We start from the raw sequence: 17189 nt of genomic DNA on the forward strand, positions 1-17189 counted from the left end.
CTAGGTAATCTCTCCAACCTACCCTCAAAAGAATAGATGAAACTATCAGTCTAACTGCATGTAGTGATGACTTTCATAGTCTCTTCTTTTCTCAGGTGGGTAATCTTTCTGGATTATTTCATGAGATTCCTGTAGAGTGAGTCTTAAGACAATTGCATTTCTTTTGAGAAGTTTCCTTAGTTAGATAAGGAAATTCCAGAGAGAGTCCCTCCTTGCTCTCAAGGTCAAGGGAGAAGAAACAAAAGAGGGTTAAAACATTTTGGGTTCTGAGGCAGCTTCTAAGGTACTCCAACTTCATTTAATTCAAAGTGCTCAGTATGCCAAAGCACCATTGTGTGGGGTATCATTTTCTGAGCCCCAACACCATAAACACTAAGAGTAGTTTAGTGGTTACCAGGGATGGCAGCAAGAAGTAATCGAGGGTTACTGATAATGAGCATAAGTTTTATTTTGGGGGTGAGAGATATATTCTGGAATTAGATCATGGTGACATTTGCACAACTCTGTGAATATACTTAAAAGCTACTGAATTGTACCCTTTAAATGGATGACTAGTGTATGTGAGTTATATCTCAATTAAAAACAAAAGTCTAGAACTTGACATGTAATTCCAAATACTCAAATTAGAAGAGTCTACTTCTAAGGTAAATAAGTGGAGAGTGGTCACAAGATCTAGAACGGAGGCTATTAGGAGATGAGAAAAATCAGGAATGAGAAGTAGGAAGCCAACTCTTCATAATTTTTTAGGTGAGCAGTAGAGGGAGCCCTTGATAGCAAAGAAAATTACAAAAATAATGTTTATACTTCTGATCATAAAGTTAATACGACCTTTTTACAGAAAATTTGAAAAAGTACCACATAAAGGTAATAAAAACCCACTAATCATTCCACTATCCTAAGAACCACTATTAACATTTCACTGATGCAAATCCTTCCAGTCTTTTTTCTGTGTGTGTATATATGTATGTGTGTACATATATAGCCAAATCCACCCACAGCTCTATTGTATATGCAACTTTGCCTCTTATATTTTTCACTTCATGTTACTTTTATTTCTTCCAAAGCCTTAAATATTCCTGAGAATGTGGTTTTCCATGCCTACAGATGAACTGTCATTAATTAAACCTATTTTTAGAATTTTTCAGTCACAAGTAACCCTGCAATAAACATCCTTATACCTAAATCCTTGTATTTCCTAAAATTATATCTGAAGCAAGGATAGATTCCTTAAGAAGGAATTATCAGGTCAAATATTGTTTACAGCTTTAAGTCTTTGAATACATATATATTGCCACATTTCTAATCAGAAAATTTAAAAGATTGTTATACTTCCACCAGCAGGGGATAAGATTTTCCTTTATCTTGAACTTTTACCCAACTATGTAATTATCAAGGTTTTTTGAAATTTAAAATATTTGTTAATTTAATGGATGGAAATTGGTGTCTTTTATAATTATTTTTAAATAAATAGTGAGCCTGAAATTTTTTCATGATTTATTGTCTAATTGTTTTCTGCTTGTACAAATTACTTTTTTGTGAATATTGAAAATTTTTCTGCTTAGGATATTTAACTTCTAATCATTGACTTCGGAAGCTCTTCACGTATTAACCATGTTAACCTTTGTCTTCTATTTTGCCTTTTTTCCAAGTTATTCTTTGCCTTATGCTTTTTTAATCATGAGTTTTGATGTATATGTTTATAATTTTTATGTAAAAACTTCCTGTCTTCTGTTTTATAGATTCTTCCTCTACCTTTTTGTTTAAAAAGTGCTTCTATACATTGCGAGTTGATGGATATTTACCATAATTTCTTTTACTCATTTGTGTTTTCATATTTTAAAATTTAATTATTTAATTCATTCAGACTTTATTTAGGGATATGATTTGGGTCTCTTCCCTTAAAAACTGAATTAATTTCCCCAGCACTATTCGCTGTCATAATCTTTCATTTCCTTCCCTAATTTGAAGTGTCTTCATCAAATACTAAGTTCTTATATATATTCGAGTGTGTTTGGGGACTCTATTCTCTTCTCTCTGTCTAATTGTATACCAATACCATGTTATTAAAGCTTTATAACAGGTTTTTAACCTCTGAAGTACAGTTTACCTTGTTTATAAATCTTTATCGGTTATTTTTATCCACAAACTATTCTAGATAATCCTTACAGTCACATTTTCATTCAAAAATATTCCAATTGGGATTTTGATTAGAATCATATTGGACCTAACAATCAATTTGAGAAAAAGTGACATCATCCAATAATATAAAATATGTCTCAATTTATTCAAGCCTGCTTTCATATTAACTAAAGTTTTACAGCTAAATTGATAGAAGCCCTATGTAAACAAACAAGTTTGTTTCCAGGTTTTATTGTTCTTATTCTTGCTGGTTTTGCTTTGTTTTTCCCCTATTGTAAGAGATCTTTTCCCTCTTTACAATTATTATCTAATTATGGATTTTTTTTATAGTTTGTATCCAGGTATCATAATGAAACATTAGCTGTAATAGTTGATTTCTTAGGTTTTTCTAAATAGGTTATCCTTAAGAACTTAGAAATTCTCTACATAGTCATGACTTTGGGGTCTCGAAACCAATTCGACTTTTGGAATTACAGCTTTCATGCTTCATAAGCATAACTTCTTTCTCTAAATAAAATCAAAAATTAAATGTGTAAAATGACCACCTAAAAAGAACAAACAACTCTGAAACATACAGATTCCACTCCTCCATTTGGCTCTTAAAGGGTTAATACTTACCATGAAGAATTTTTTTTTAATCTAATAAAAAAAAATCCAAAATATTCTTAAAGAGGCATTAGTGACTCAAAATGTTATTTGGTTTTATATGGCCTCCAAAACTATAGTGTTTTTAAAAATCAGGCTTATCGAGTTATAATTTACATACAGTAGAATTCACCCTTTTCAGGCACACAGTTCTACACATTTTTACAATCATATACAGTCGAGTAACACCACCTCAATCAAGACAGAATATTTCTGACACCCTGAGAAATTATCTGTGCCCCTTTGAAGTCAATCTCCTTCCTCTTACCCTCAGCCCCTGGCAATCTCTGATTTATTTCTGTCACTAGATATTCTGCATAGCATTTTTGTTTCTAAAGCTTCCAACCGGAGTCAAAGTTGGCCAGTAGCAACTAGGACAGAGTCCTCTGCTGCTCTTTTGAAAACCACCTTTTCTTTGCTGACAATCAACAGATCAGTCTCCATAGTCAGCAAAGCTGAACTCCAGCTTTAGACACAGGCCAATTCCTCCCGTAAAACTTGGCCTGGCATCAACTGGGCAGACATGCCCAGACAAGCCTACTGGGGTAGCCACACCCGCAGGAGGGGGTCCTTACAACATGGAGCACCAGTTGCACACTTGTCCCCTTTTGATCTCAGTTCTCTTTTTCAGTTTGGAAGTGTGTGTGTATGTGTGCGTGTGTGTGGGTGCATGCATTGCAGAGCCCCAGTATACTTTGACATGTTTTGTACATCTACATTGTGAGTAATACACTGGAGGGTAGATGAGCCAGCCCCTTCTGAGAAATACAGTAGTCCTCTTTGAAACTCTCCTCCTCCTGTCATCTGATTGCTGCATGGCGTGAGCCTGTGGTGTACTGGTGAGAGCTGGAAGGTATGAGACTGGATCACTCCTACTGAGTCAAAATACAACATAAAAACCTTGGGGGAGGATCTGAGGCTGAGAACCAGCTTCAGAAAAGTGTAAGTTGCCAAAGAAACACACTTTTAAGCATCATGTCTGAAGCAGTTAGGAAGGGTTTTCACTTTTGTCATTTCTGCTAAGGTCCCCTTTCTCCTCTGATACTTCTTTCCCCAGCTTTCTCCACATGACTTGGGCTGCTTTCCTAGTTCCCTTAAATACTGCTGTAAAGAAACCTATCTGTGGTTTTATGTTACCCCACTGGAGTGCTGTCTGTGAATACAGGGCATAAAAGGGGATAAATGGCCTAACTCAATCCACCCTCGAGGCCTGCCACATTAAAAAGATATACCACAGAACTCGGGTCTGCCTGGAAATGATCGGAAATACTGTGAGACTACAGAATTTAATGAAAACTCCAAGTCTCACTGATGCAGACAGGTAACTCTCTGATCTACTCTTGGGCTTATATATAACATTTTATATTTGTCAAGGCCTCTCAGCATTCACAGTTAATAACTAGTCCTGGAAGAATATTTATAGCTTATGTTAATTCTTATCCTGGAAACATGCAAGGTTCAAATAGGTGGCAGAAAAGCACATTTGGGTAGGCTTCAATTCAAACCCACAGGCACACCAACCCTACTATCCACCAAAGTCTGCAGCTGATCAGGTAGGGCCACTTTATCTCAAGCACAAAATATCTGAATTGTACGCTACAAAAAGAAGTTGCCTTACTTATTTCATCAGGTTTTCTCTCTCTCTCTCTCTCTCTCTCTCTCTCTCTAATACGCCCTGGTTAATTGTTTACTTGCTTGGCAAATTGCTTAGCACTATGGACAGAAAAAGGCACTAGGTGTTTTTTAAATTGACTCAGAAAACGTTGAAATGGAGAAACTTCCATCTGCTTGCTTGGTCCTTCATGGGGAATTCTACCACTTCCCTTGGTCCAGCTCACTCAAGGCCGGTACCATGACAACTCCTGGTTTGAGAATCACTGATTTAAATGGGATTTGACCACATCTGTCCCCACTTGTGGCTCTCTGCTCTGTAGATTTGCTGACTCACAGAGTCCACCGGCAAAGATGCTGACAGGCATGAACTGGTTGCAGGACACTTGGAAGGCATAACGGGACATCTGCCTCACCAGCTTCCTTCAGGTGTTCCACTGAGCCCGGGCATTCAAATTTGCATCTGTGGCAGAGGAAGGGAAGGGAAGGCTCTGGTCTGTGGTGCCACAGGATTCCAGTGATGCCTCTTAAGCATCCCCTACCATTCTCTGATGGTTTCCCACGTGCAAAGTGGCAACCTGGTCGTGCAACAGTGTACACTGTGGTGAACACCAAGCGCCCTCCCATGAGACTTCTGCAGCATTCCAGCACTCTATCCTCCCCCAGCTTCCCGTTTAGGACAGGCCCAGGAGAGGAATGGTGAGGACAAAGTTAAATGTGACTTCTGCTTCATCGTGGGTTCCTTCTTCCCATCCTCCCGGCCATCAGACCTCCTCCTATAAACAGATGTGTGCTCAGATTAGCTACTTTTTGTAAAAACAAGGAAATGATAATACTAGCAAAACTTTATTGAACTAATGTTTGTCTATGTACCGGGAACTGCGCTAAATACATAACATTTATCTCATTCAATTCTGACAAGACCCCTATACAGACAGGTGTTGCTGCTGTCCCATTTTGTAGACGGGAAAACTGTGGCACAGAGGTGAAAAAGACTTACTTATATGGATATATTGCATCAAAATTCAAGCCGAGGTTCTGATCCTAAAGCCTGTGCTCCAAACTAGAGTCCTCCTGTGCACATTTCACGTCTGGAATTATTATAAAGCATTTTGCAATGACTAAAATAGGCACATGAATGAAGATGTATACAGGTCTGCCTGAGGGGAGACGCGAAGGCAAAGCCCAGCTCAGCAAGGTCAGAGAATGTCAGCGTATCTCCATGGGCTGCTGGAACTTCGTCTGGGTGCATTTGTTTTTATAAGCCTGGGTACTGCACAGAAACTTAAAAACATGTGCTTGCCAGGGCAGAACATCATCTGATGGCAGCAACCACCTGGTGCTGGCCACGACTGAGGAGGGAACACATCAGGTGAGTGTGGGCCAACCCTTCCAGCACAGAACAGGAGGGTGGCGGGGTGGGATGTTTGAGTTTTAGTGGGAAGGATGAGAAAAGCAGTTCTGAAATGTTTTTCACAGAAATAGAAACTAGTGAAATAGAAGCTGGCATTTGACTACTTTAGAGAAAAGGGAGGAGGGTAACAGGGAGGCAAGTGATTGGCTGCTGCTGCCAAACTCAAGAACTTTAAAAATTTTGTTTGTTCCCCCAAAGAAGTGCATGCCCAAACCACCAAGACAGGGTAAGTGATGACAAGCAGATCTGCAAGTCCGGGCTCCAGTCACAGTAGCAAGCACCCTATCTCAAAACAGCCCTGCAACCGGGCAAAGTTGCACCCTCTCCCCTCCCCCCTCTCCCCTCTCTCCTCTCCCATCTCCCCTCTCCCCTCTCCCTTCAGCCCAGATCCCTCCCTACACCAAGACCGTTCCAGCTGCATGCAATAATCAGGCAAGCAACTTCTAACCTAGCCTAGGGGACTCAGACAAGACAACGCTTAATTTTTCTGCAACGCCTTCTTAAGGCCCCAGGGATCTGTACCCCAGGGTGGAGAACGCTTTCCCAGAAGCAGAGCCTGTTTCTCCAGCCTGAGTGTGTGTGCTGCAGAGCTGGGGACCCCACCCTGTATCTAAAGTAATTGCTGTATCTAATGGTGTGGTGCTGCTGACTTCCTTACCAGCTGTAGCTTTCTGTTGCCCGACCCTGTTATTACTGGCTCCTGCTTTATTTCAGGGATGTTAACCTGCTCGTATGTGTCTGCTAGTACCTTGCTGGTGAACTCCATCTTAAAGGCTCTTCAGAGAAGGGCTTTGTGAGTTTTCCTTTTACAGGTCTTTATTGCATATTTTTTTCTCCAGGTTCCTCTCTCTTCCTCCTCTGGCTCCTTTCTGCCTGATTAGAGCAGGGGATGTTAGCTTTTCTTACGGACACCTTAGTCACATTATATGAGAATATGTTGTTCTAAGAGCCTGCCCCTAGGTCACAGATTCAGACCTATGGAAACGGCCTAGGCTATTCTGAAATGCTCAGATGGGGTTCCAGCATTCAGCCTCCAGCTGGAATGAGTAAGTAGGCTAGACATCTAATCCTCCCTGTGCCAGCATCCCACCTGAAGGGCATGGCAGAGAAAGGGGAGCATGGGGACCCAACTCATTCACTATCAACAGGTCTTGTTCATTTCTTTTCTCTAGGAAAAAGCAACACTTCTCTCCATGTGCACGAGGTGGACGCCAAAGGCCCGTTTATTGTAAGCACGCTTTTCTCCTCTGCACAGAGTGCTGTCACTGCGGCCCTATCTGTGCCATGGACCCACACAGTTCAACAGAAGCCCACCTGGGGCTTAGGTGTTCTTTCATCTAAGTAGTTCCAATATCGTCAACCACTATGGTAAGATGTCTACATGGCAAGTTAGTTCTGACATAAAATACAGTGCGGGCAGCATATGTGGGTCGTCTCCAACCAGTTCTGGTGGCTGCTTGGACCACTTCATAGAGACTTGTTCCAAAGAACAAGGAGAGAGTTTTGTGAAGTGCTTTGGCTCCCACTGAAATGGCTGCTACAAGAGGTTATTTCTCACTGCAGGAGGATTTGGGAATAGGGATAAGGGATAGGAGATTATAAAGCCAGGTTTTAAGTCCAGCCCGTTTTGACTTTTTTTTTTTTTTTTTTTTTTGAGATGGAGTCTTGCTCTGTCACCTAGGCTGGAGTGCAGTGGTGCGATCTTGGCTCACTCCAACCTCTGCCCCTCCAGGTTTAAGTAATCTCTGCCTCAGCCTCCGGAGTCTCTGGGATTACAGGCGCATCCCACCATGCCCGGCTAATTTTCTTGTATTTTTAGTAGAGACAGGGTTTCACCATCTTGGCCAGGCTGGTCTTGAACTCCTGGCCTCATGATCCTACCCACCTCAGCCTCCCAAAGTGCTGGGATTACAGGTGTGAGCCACCACGTCCAGCCCGTTTTGACCAGTTTTGTGGCCTTGGGTGTTTCTGAACTACAGTTTCCTTATCAATACAATGAAGATTGAACACACCCTATAAAACCATAGTGAGGTTCACATTACCCAATGTGAGAAATCGCTTTGTAAACTGGAAAACACCACAAATAAAAAGAGGCTATTGTTATTGGGTTTATTATTCCAAGGCAGGAGAACCAAGGTATAAAAAAGAGAAGTAAGAGTTAGATATCACACAGTCTGAGATGCTGGGAGAACAACACAAGCCTCTATAGATCCTCCTAGGACCTTTCTTCTGGAATGTTCTACGATGACAGTGGTAGAAATGGGGGGCAGCACTGCTCTTGTTAATGATAAAATGGATAATTCTGCAATTCTATCAGCTGTGATAGAACTCAGTCCAGATCATTTTATTGCTAACACTCGAATCACCTGACTAGTTATCAGCTCATTGGAAAGAGAGTGTAGTGTTAAGAGCATGGACCATGGGATCTGGCTACCTGTGTGTGAGCCCATCTCTGTGTCCCTCTAACTAGACAATTAGAAGTAAGTGACATGACTCATCTGTGTTTCAGTATACCCATTTATAACATGGAGATGATAATACTGTCTACTTCATAGTGTGAGAATAAAATGAAAAAGAAATGGAAAGTACTTCAAAAAACTTCTGACATGTATTAATAGTAAGCTAAGTATAGCTACTATTGTTTTCCAATAAAATAGCCCACTCTTAAAAATAAAATGTGTGTTCTAAATTGTAGGAGGAGATGGATTCTTCAGGCACGATGGAGAATAAATCCATTCCCTCTTCCTCCACTCTAGCGTGAAGGGTCTGCCATGCCAAAATAAGTTAGATTACAGAGTCCGGTGGAGCTAATATAGTGTGCATATGTACTTTGATCCTGGAAAGAAAGAGTGGCAACATTTCCTCTCGCTGTTAGAGCCCAAAACTAGATAAAAACAGGCAGTGTGGCTGAATCTGCGCTGCTGCATCAACTGCTATGTGACTGGGGATGCCTGACTTCTCTCTGTGCCTCACTTCCTAAACTTGCAATGGGAATAACAATAGTATCTGCCCTCTAGGGTTGTTGTTTAGAGCAGTCACTGAATAGCTACATAATATAATTCAGCTATTATTGTTATTAGGATACCATTTGCCATTACCCAACTTTGTGATTTGGGATCTTGAGAAATTGCATACATTTCATCTTTCAAGTTAAAGTAGAAGAACCAAAACCCAGATAAATGTAACCTAAAGCCATATGTTTTGTTAAAGACAAGGAAAGGAAATGCCGTATCATTATAATCATGTTGTTTGGTCATACAGTATGACAGTATCTACAATCATCAATTCATGTCACTTTTAAAAAAATTACAGTGGGTTATTTGAATTAGAAAGCATTTCCATACATGAAAGCTTAATCCCCCTTAGACATTCCTCAATGTTCACAAATAAACTGATCTGGCAGGCATGGGTGTTCCTAGTCTTTGTGTTTAACAGCAGATGTGGATGATAAGGGTAATAAACAATGTCTACTGATTCTGGTCATTCTGAAGTGCCACTTTTTTTTTTTTTTTTTTTTCAATTTCACTAGAGCTTGGCACACCTTCATATTTAGAGGCAATGTATCTTCAAGGATCACTCATCAGAATATTTGCACAAACTCATAAGTGGCAAGAACTGAAAACGCCTTGTGATTTTCAAAGTTTTAAAATAGTCCTACGGGACCGGTGACCTCAGGCAGGTCAGCCATCGAGTTTGGAATCCAACAATAAAAGTCATAAAGTGAGTCAACTGAGTCAGAGAGGATGCAACAGTATTATTTTTCTCTTCTGGCTTCTCTAGTAAAGCAAAAGTTTTGGTGTTAGGGCTGTCTCTGCAGATAGGCAGTTTGGTTTCCAACACGCTGGGAGCATTCCTGGAGAACGCTGAAAAGCAGAATAGGCCGCCAGAGTCCAAGAGCTGATATCAGTGAAGTTAGCACAAGATTTAATAGACTAGAACATACCTGCCCAATCCATTTCTCCAGCCTGATAATCCAGGGCAATTAAGAGAAATTGCCCTGGTATTTTTAGCATTTTTAAAGTTTCATCTGAGCAAACACAGAAATGGATAACTATGTTATCCAGACCTTACCACTGTTTGTTTCTGAGACTCTAAGATTAAACTAAAGACCCGCCCAGCACAGCAATGTTTGCCCTTGCCTGAGAGGAGACAGAAACTTGGGAAGAAACAAGGGTCTTTGGAGTTACTGGGCTTCCATGAGGATCCTCAAGGTTTGCAAACACCAAATGGACAGGACTCCATCCCTGACGTGCAGGCCAGTCCTACCTCCTTCACAATGACGTGCTGACATCATGGTGCAAATTTGCAAACCTTTTTTGCCTTATTAAGAAAATTATTCAAACATAGAAAAATGCAAGGGTTAAAGCCTTGCTTTCATAAACATAGCCTGTGTGTGTTGCAGGGTGACTTTTAGGTATTATACGGAAAAATGCAGTAAAAGGTGCTGAAGTAGCCCATTGCGTTCCATTGAATTGTTAGGCAACTATGGTCATCCCAGCCTTAGTAAATTAAAATACACGATGAAAACCCAATCTAAGGACATCAACTGCTATGTACTAAATAAACTACACATCCCATTTAAAAAGCATTTAAAATTGTGTCAAGAGAGGCTATGCTGGAGGGACTATCATTTTAAAATCATTTACTGTACAACCATACATTTAAATTTTAACTTGAAGCTAAATGTTGCAAAATTAAATCAATTTTATTTGATAACATGAGGCAGTTTATACTCTTTAATTTGGGGGTCGATGGAGCCCCTGGCACAGTCTTGAATTTAAGACCCCTACCCCACAGGAATAGTTAACTCTTGATCCTAGCACACTCTCTCCTCCTGGAAGAGTTATTTAAAGTTAGATGTGTTTCTTGCTGTTTTTTTTGTTAGCCGCTTTTCTATCCCAAGCCCAGCAAAGACATTCAATTCATCCCCCCTACACCTCTCAGTCTTTCTTTCTCTTTCCTCCCTCCCCTCTCTCCCTCTCTTTTTCTCTCTCTCCCTCTGAAGTTTCTAAATCAGTCCCTACAGCTTCCGTTTTCTTTTTCTAAAATTAAAAACGTGGCTACTGGCTATAAAACGAATCTCCCACCTTCAGCAGCCCCAGTCCCCAGGGACTGTTACTGGCGTGATCTGTAAATTAACGGGAGTCACTTAGAGCCCTCAGTTAGCTTTTAGTCAAACATTAGCAGCAGTGTTTACCCTCGTGTAATCTGCAGTTGTTACTTCATTTAATGCCCGTCAGCATTTTTTTTAAAGAACATGTTCAGCAAATCCTTGGCACAGGCTGTTTGAATTCCTTTCTCTTCCCTTCCCCCACCTTGACCCAAATCAAGCTAAATGTATCTGAGTAGAAGCTTGCTAATATTTTTAATTTGCTAGTGTAGTTTTTCTTCTTCTTGAGGAAAGTAAGAAGAGTTTGCTTTCTGTGCCAATCCAACTACGTCCTACTCAGAGGCCTGGGCTTCATGTCCCCACCGCACCTTACATCAAAGCGAGTAAACTGTAAATTGTTAGGGTTTCTGTTTCTTGCTGCTCTGGCAGTGATCTGTGAGTGATGTAAGATGGGAAGCATCCTCAGATTCCCATTTGGAGGATGCTGGTGTGGCCCCCCTGAAGAAAATCCATTGAAAACAAACTTTGAAGTGCTGCCCAGTAGAGAGCTAAAAGCTGAACATATCACATCATAATTCATACATAACTTTGTGTGTTTTGAATCTTCCTCCTCCACAGCCACCACCTCGAATGTAAATAAATAGAGCCCTGGCCTTCCTACAGGGCTCTGGTGCTCCTTTCATAAGGTGAGATCCATTTAGATCCAGCAGGAGAACTTCTCTAAGGCCATGATAAAGGCAGTAGGAAGTACTGATCTCAAACAGCACAGAGGAGGCTCCTCTCCAAAGAAGAGAAAAGCACATCGTTAGAGAATAAGAACACAGGGGGAAATTAAGAAGTGATCTTCAAAGGCTACAATGAACAGCTCCTCTCTGCTTTCACACATTGTACAAGAAAAGACTTCCTTCAGTTCAGGAGGCTTTGGTTAACAGCCACATTCTCAATATTCTGAGTTTCAAGGACAACACAATCAATGTCACGGTGGAAACCTCATGCTTTTTCAGGTGATATAATCCAAAAAGAATGTGTACATCTCAATAGTATAAAGGACTCTGAATCAGCCAGGGCTCAACTTGCTATTCTCTACCCTTCCTGCAAGACTTGACCTTGAGTTTCAGGGTCTCTCAGCCATACTTCTGCTTCCTGGTGACTAGAATTCAGGATTCTCTCCCATTTACTACTAGGGAAAACCCTACTGCTAAGGACCGTAAACGTCGGGGGATCACCCTGAGTCTCACAGATGACACTTGAAGAGGAGCAGCATGGAGACATAGGACACGAAGAAGGAAACAGAGACCCTGTGGACAGAGGCTCATCCAACTACTGCAAATGAACAAACACCAAAACAGGCATTTTTGCACTTTCAGACAGGGAGTTCCAGGACTGAGTGCACATACAGTCTGTGGTTAGATTTCCAGGAAAGCCTCAGTGAGGGGCTAAATTATGTGCCATTAACACAAGATGCAGCCATCTTGGGAGTCAGCATATCTGTCTGAGCCCAGGTTATAAGTGCACACTGGTGATCTACGGTTGGGGGCTGGTGTCACTGTCCTGTCACAGTCCTGAGATCTCCAAAGCAGCCCAGGTGACACATATGTCCCTGTCTTTGACTCTCCTCCAGGCCAACTCTGTGCTATTACTATCAAGGCTCCAAAATGTAGCTGTTTTGCTACATAAATTATGAATAAGTTCTACAAACTTCTTGAATCATCTGGAAAGTGCTCAAAACACAAGACTGCACAGACAAGGACTTTAAGGCTCAACTCACTCCCAGGTGATATTAGTAGCTCTTCTCAGCAAGACCATGCACCCAGGTCCCAATAGCACTATTGAAAAAGACAGGTCTGCTGTAGAATGGGTCCCCCTTTTTGCTATTTCCACTGCTGAGTGCCCCCATCATGGGCATGCAAGATTTCTTCTGCCATTTTCCTTTCACAACTTTCATCAACTGCCTCTGCGATTTCCCTGTCTTGCACAGTCTCAACCCAACTTACTTAACAGCACTAAGTGTTCAGTTCTTATGGACAGTGTATGCCTTTAGTCTTCCTCCAAGGAGAGTACTTGACAAACCTAAAATGGAAATCTTAGGAATGCTTTTACACTGTTGGTGGGAATGTAAATTACTTTAACCATTGTGGAAGATGGTGTGGTGATTCCTCAAAGATCTAGAGCCAGAAATACCATTTGAACCAGCAATCCCATTACTGGGTATATACCCAAAGGAATATAAATCATTTTATTACAAAGATACATGCGCATGTATGTTCATTGCTGAACTGTTCACAATAGCAAAGACATGGAATCAACCCAAATGCCCATCAGTGATAGATCGGATAAAGAAAATGTGGTACGTATACACCATGGAATCCTATGCAGCCATAAAAAGGAATTAGAGCATGTCCTTTGCAGGGACACAGATGAAGCTGGAAGCCATCATCCTCAGCAAACTAACGCAGGAATAGAAAACCAAACACTGTGTGTTCTCACTTGTAAGTGGGAGCTGAACAATAAGAACACATGGACACAAGGAAGGGAACAACACATACTGGGGCCATATTGGCAGATGGGGTCGGGGAGGGAGAGCATTGGGACACACAGCTAATACGTGCTGGGCTTAATACCTAGGTGATGGGTTGATAGGTGCAGCAAACCACCATGGCACATGTTTACCTCTGTAACAAACCTGCACATCCTGTACACATACCCAGAACTAAAAATAAAAATAAAAACAAACAAAAACAAAAGAATGGAAATCTTTTTAGAAAAATGTGTCACTGAATTGGAGGTGGAATCCATAATGATCAACAACAATAAATTCTTTTCTTCTCTATGAGGTCATCTCCCTCAGTCTGTGTGTGTGTTCCTGTGTGTGTGCCGTGCCGGGTCCCCACTTTCCTCAGCACATTTGTGCATGTGTTTGTTTACTGACCAGTGCCCAGTTTGTGAGGCTCCCCCAAAGGCAGCCTCAGTCTGCTAGTGCCTGCCCAGGACCCTGCCCTAGTCAATGAGAAATCAAACAAACTGGCTGCAATAAGCCGTTTACACCATTTCTCAAGGAGAAAACTTTGGGCCCATTCCCAGAAGGCCAGGCATGTGAGTGAAAGGAGCCTGACTTGCAAAGCTTCCCCCACACTCGGGGTTTATTCTGTTTATTCTGTCATCCCTGTTTATTCTTTCAACTGTGGTTTCTCCGTGGAACAACGCATCACGCTGCACCCAGATTGTGGAGACACACAGAAGACGTCCAGAAACAGCCAGAGAGAACACAATCCCGCTGATTCATTCGCTAAGCCATTTGTTAACAAGCTGGTTTGGGGTTTTTCTTTTCCACAATTTTTCAACACTTGGGGAACTGAAACTGCCAGTTGTTTTCATCTTTAAATGAAATAGCCTGAATAATTGGGAATTTAAGCTAGTTTTCATTATTATAGTCCACTTCAGAAATACATCTGACCAAAATAATGAGCTAATGAAATAATTTGGACATCCTGACCATGCAAAACAGATGTGTAAAATATTAAGTGCAGATCCAGTCAATACTTAGTAAATGTTGATGCAGACTTGGTTTCCTAAGGTTTAAAATGTATAACTAAATGACATTAACTTCTGAAATATCAGGGCACCAAGAGGGAATTAACAAAAGGCCACCAAAAAGCAGACTGCACATAATGTAGCCTAGAGACTGTGGAATCAGGCACACTCCGACTAAACTAGATTCCACGCTGGCTGTGTCACTGGAGCTGATGGCATGTTCTCAGCAAGCCTCAGTGCTCTCACCTCTAAAATGGGGTTCAGAAGAATAGGGCACCAACTCAGCAGATTGGTGTGGGGATTCAAATTTTAAAAATGCATGTAAAACACTTGACTAACTACAGTTTCTAGCTCAAAATAAATTCCTAGTAAATGAAAACTACTGGGCACTCTTGTCTTACAGATAATGGCTTTAAAAACTGGGAACTTAAAATAATTCTAAGACTCAGCTGACTCCCAAACCAGGTAATGGAACATCTTGGAAATGCAGACCTCTCAGAGTAGACTTGTTAAAAGTGCCAGGGACAGGGCTCATACCCAGTTGACACTCAATAAACATTTATTGATACTGACCATGGTTTCCTCAAGTTTAAAGTTTAAAATAAAATGTCTGGAAGAATTACAGAATTAACCACTTGTGGTTATTCCTGAAATATGATGGCATCGAAGTGAAAATTGAAAACATTACCCCCCATAAAAAGCTGTATACCAATTTTGTTTAAAAGACTGGAATGACCCTAAATACAAAGATATCATGAAAAGCAGAGATTCATTAAATTATAAGAACAAAATTAAGAAGGATTTCCTAGAAATGGAGGGGGCCTCACTAACTTCAGCAGAGAAATTTTCTTCATCTGTCATCCCCTGACTCCACAGGGTAATGTAACAATGCCAGGGAGATGTCTGCATATACCCAGGGTGAGACCACCAACCCTTTGCATTTAGCCAAAGGGCTACCAAATTATGGTGCAACACTGGCTGATTGAATCATTCAGAGTCAAATTCAAACAGATGAACTCACACAGGAGAGCTCCCATGCATAGATGGAGAAAATTAAGGGAGGCCATAGTTTAAAATGTTTCTTTTTATCAAGGTAGAGTTTGCAATGTGACAATGATTAAGCTGTAGGGGAGGCTTTTAACAGAATTCCCTCTGGCCTTCTACTAACTTACTGAAATACATCATTTGCTTTTCTCAACTTCCTTTAATTTTAGTCTAGCAATAACCATTTATCTTAACATTCACTCTCACATGGGACAAAAGAAAAAACAAATTTTGCAGAATTCAGAGAGGCATTGATTAATTGATGCTGGTCTGTCTTTGAGGAATACCTGGGAATTAGAAGGAAACTAAGATATATTACCTCCATCCTTGAGAATATGTTCCTCATCTTTAGGGACTAACCCTTTAAATGAGCTACCTCTCCTCACTAATATTGAATAAATTGATTTCTGGGACACTTAAAATGCCAGGCTGTGTGTCTGTATGGTATAGTAACACCCCCCCCCCCCCCGCCCACAGACAGGCGTGCACACACACACACACATATGTGCACACACACATGCCCCTGAGTTGAAAGGAATCAGGAGGAACTGTTTCTTTGGCTTGCTTTCCACAGTCATTTGCACTTTTCCAGCACAGAGCAGAACCATAATAGTAAACCCTTTGCAAGAAATGGGCACATCTCCACATTAAGAAGGTTTGGCTGCAGGTGGGGATGAGAATGCAGAGTTTATGGAAACTTTGCCTTTTATTTATTTTTTTATATCCTCTGTTGCAACTGCAGATCTGTGTGAGTGTAACCAGCCTCCCTACTATGCCTTGTGGGAAACACACCTTGAGGTCTCTGCAGCCTCCTGGCCTGATGTTTGCACAGTTGAGTTGAGGAGGCTGGTAGTTTTTGGCCCAAACATCAACCCAGAGGTTTACTTTGCCCTTGTATTAGATTAAAATGCTTGAACATATTTATAAGCTAAATTTGTTGTTGTGTTGTTGGTCAGTCTTCTTTTTTTAAAAAAAAAAAAAAAGAACTTATTCTATAATTATATTTAGCTGAAAGCCATTTTCTACTTTTTCCTAATGCAGGTCTCATGCTTAACTGTTCTGACATCACCTGGCCCCTCTAAGGCTTAGCAACAAAAACTTCACTGAAATGAGGAACGCAGTTATTTATGCTGGCTACTGTGGCAGGAAAGAAATTCAAAACATAATTTTTTAAAGTTATAACTATGGCTTGCATATAAACATGAGCATGTGGCAAATATTTACGTAATTCGTCAATGAGGTAATGAGCAGAATGATAAAACTGGTGCAAAGAGTATTTGAGAAACTAAATATAGGCAGGCATCTGCAAATGAATGTTGGAATAAGATTGCTAGATTAGACAGAACACAAGTTAATACTACACTTGCCAATAAAAGTATAACCTTTAAAGTCATCCTTTTTTTACCAAACCAAAATCACTTGCATCACTATGGAATAAAATCTTACAAATCAGCATGTCATTTCATAGAGTGTGAGTCTTGATTAGTAACAAATAGTATGTCAAATAAGATACACTACCCCAGAGAATCAGGTCATCTTTGGGTGGATCCTTTAGAAAATGTTCTTACAAGACAGTGAAAACTGAGGCTATTCTACTGCCTTATTTAAATTTGATACTTTTTTTTTTTTTTTTTTTTTTTTTTTTTTTTTTGGGGTTTGGCTCTTTTCCCCCCCCTGGCGGGAGTGGGCCGTACC

At 40.7% G+C, this 17189-nt stretch overlaps 2 long non-coding RNA genes across 2 annotated transcripts in view; one reads left to right on the forward strand and one right to left on the reverse strand.

Moving 5' to 3' along the window:
* Positions 1 to 4973: 4973 nt before the first annotated feature.
* Positions 4974 to 17189, reverse strand: part of LOC111523104 — a 225453-nt gene continuing 213237 nt past the window's right edge. Inside the window, exon 6 of the long non-coding RNA XR_002725434.1 lies at positions 4974 to 5171. This is a non-coding gene — a long non-coding RNA (uncharacterized LOC111523104). The remainder of the gene's footprint in view (positions 5172 to 17189) is intronic.
* Positions 5597 to 12045, forward strand: LOC111523106. The gene is made up of 3 exons (XR_002725436.1): positions 5597 to 5767; positions 6982 to 7037; positions 11538 to 12045. It is a non-coding gene; the product is annotated as an uncharacterized LOC111523106 (long non-coding RNA).

This window comes from Piliocolobus tephrosceles, chromosome X, assembly GCF_002776525.5.
Source record: "Piliocolobus tephrosceles isolate RC106 chromosome X, ASM277652v3, whole genome shotgun sequence".
Lineage (NCBI taxonomy): Eukaryota > Metazoa > Chordata > Mammalia > Primates > Cercopithecidae > Piliocolobus > Piliocolobus tephrosceles.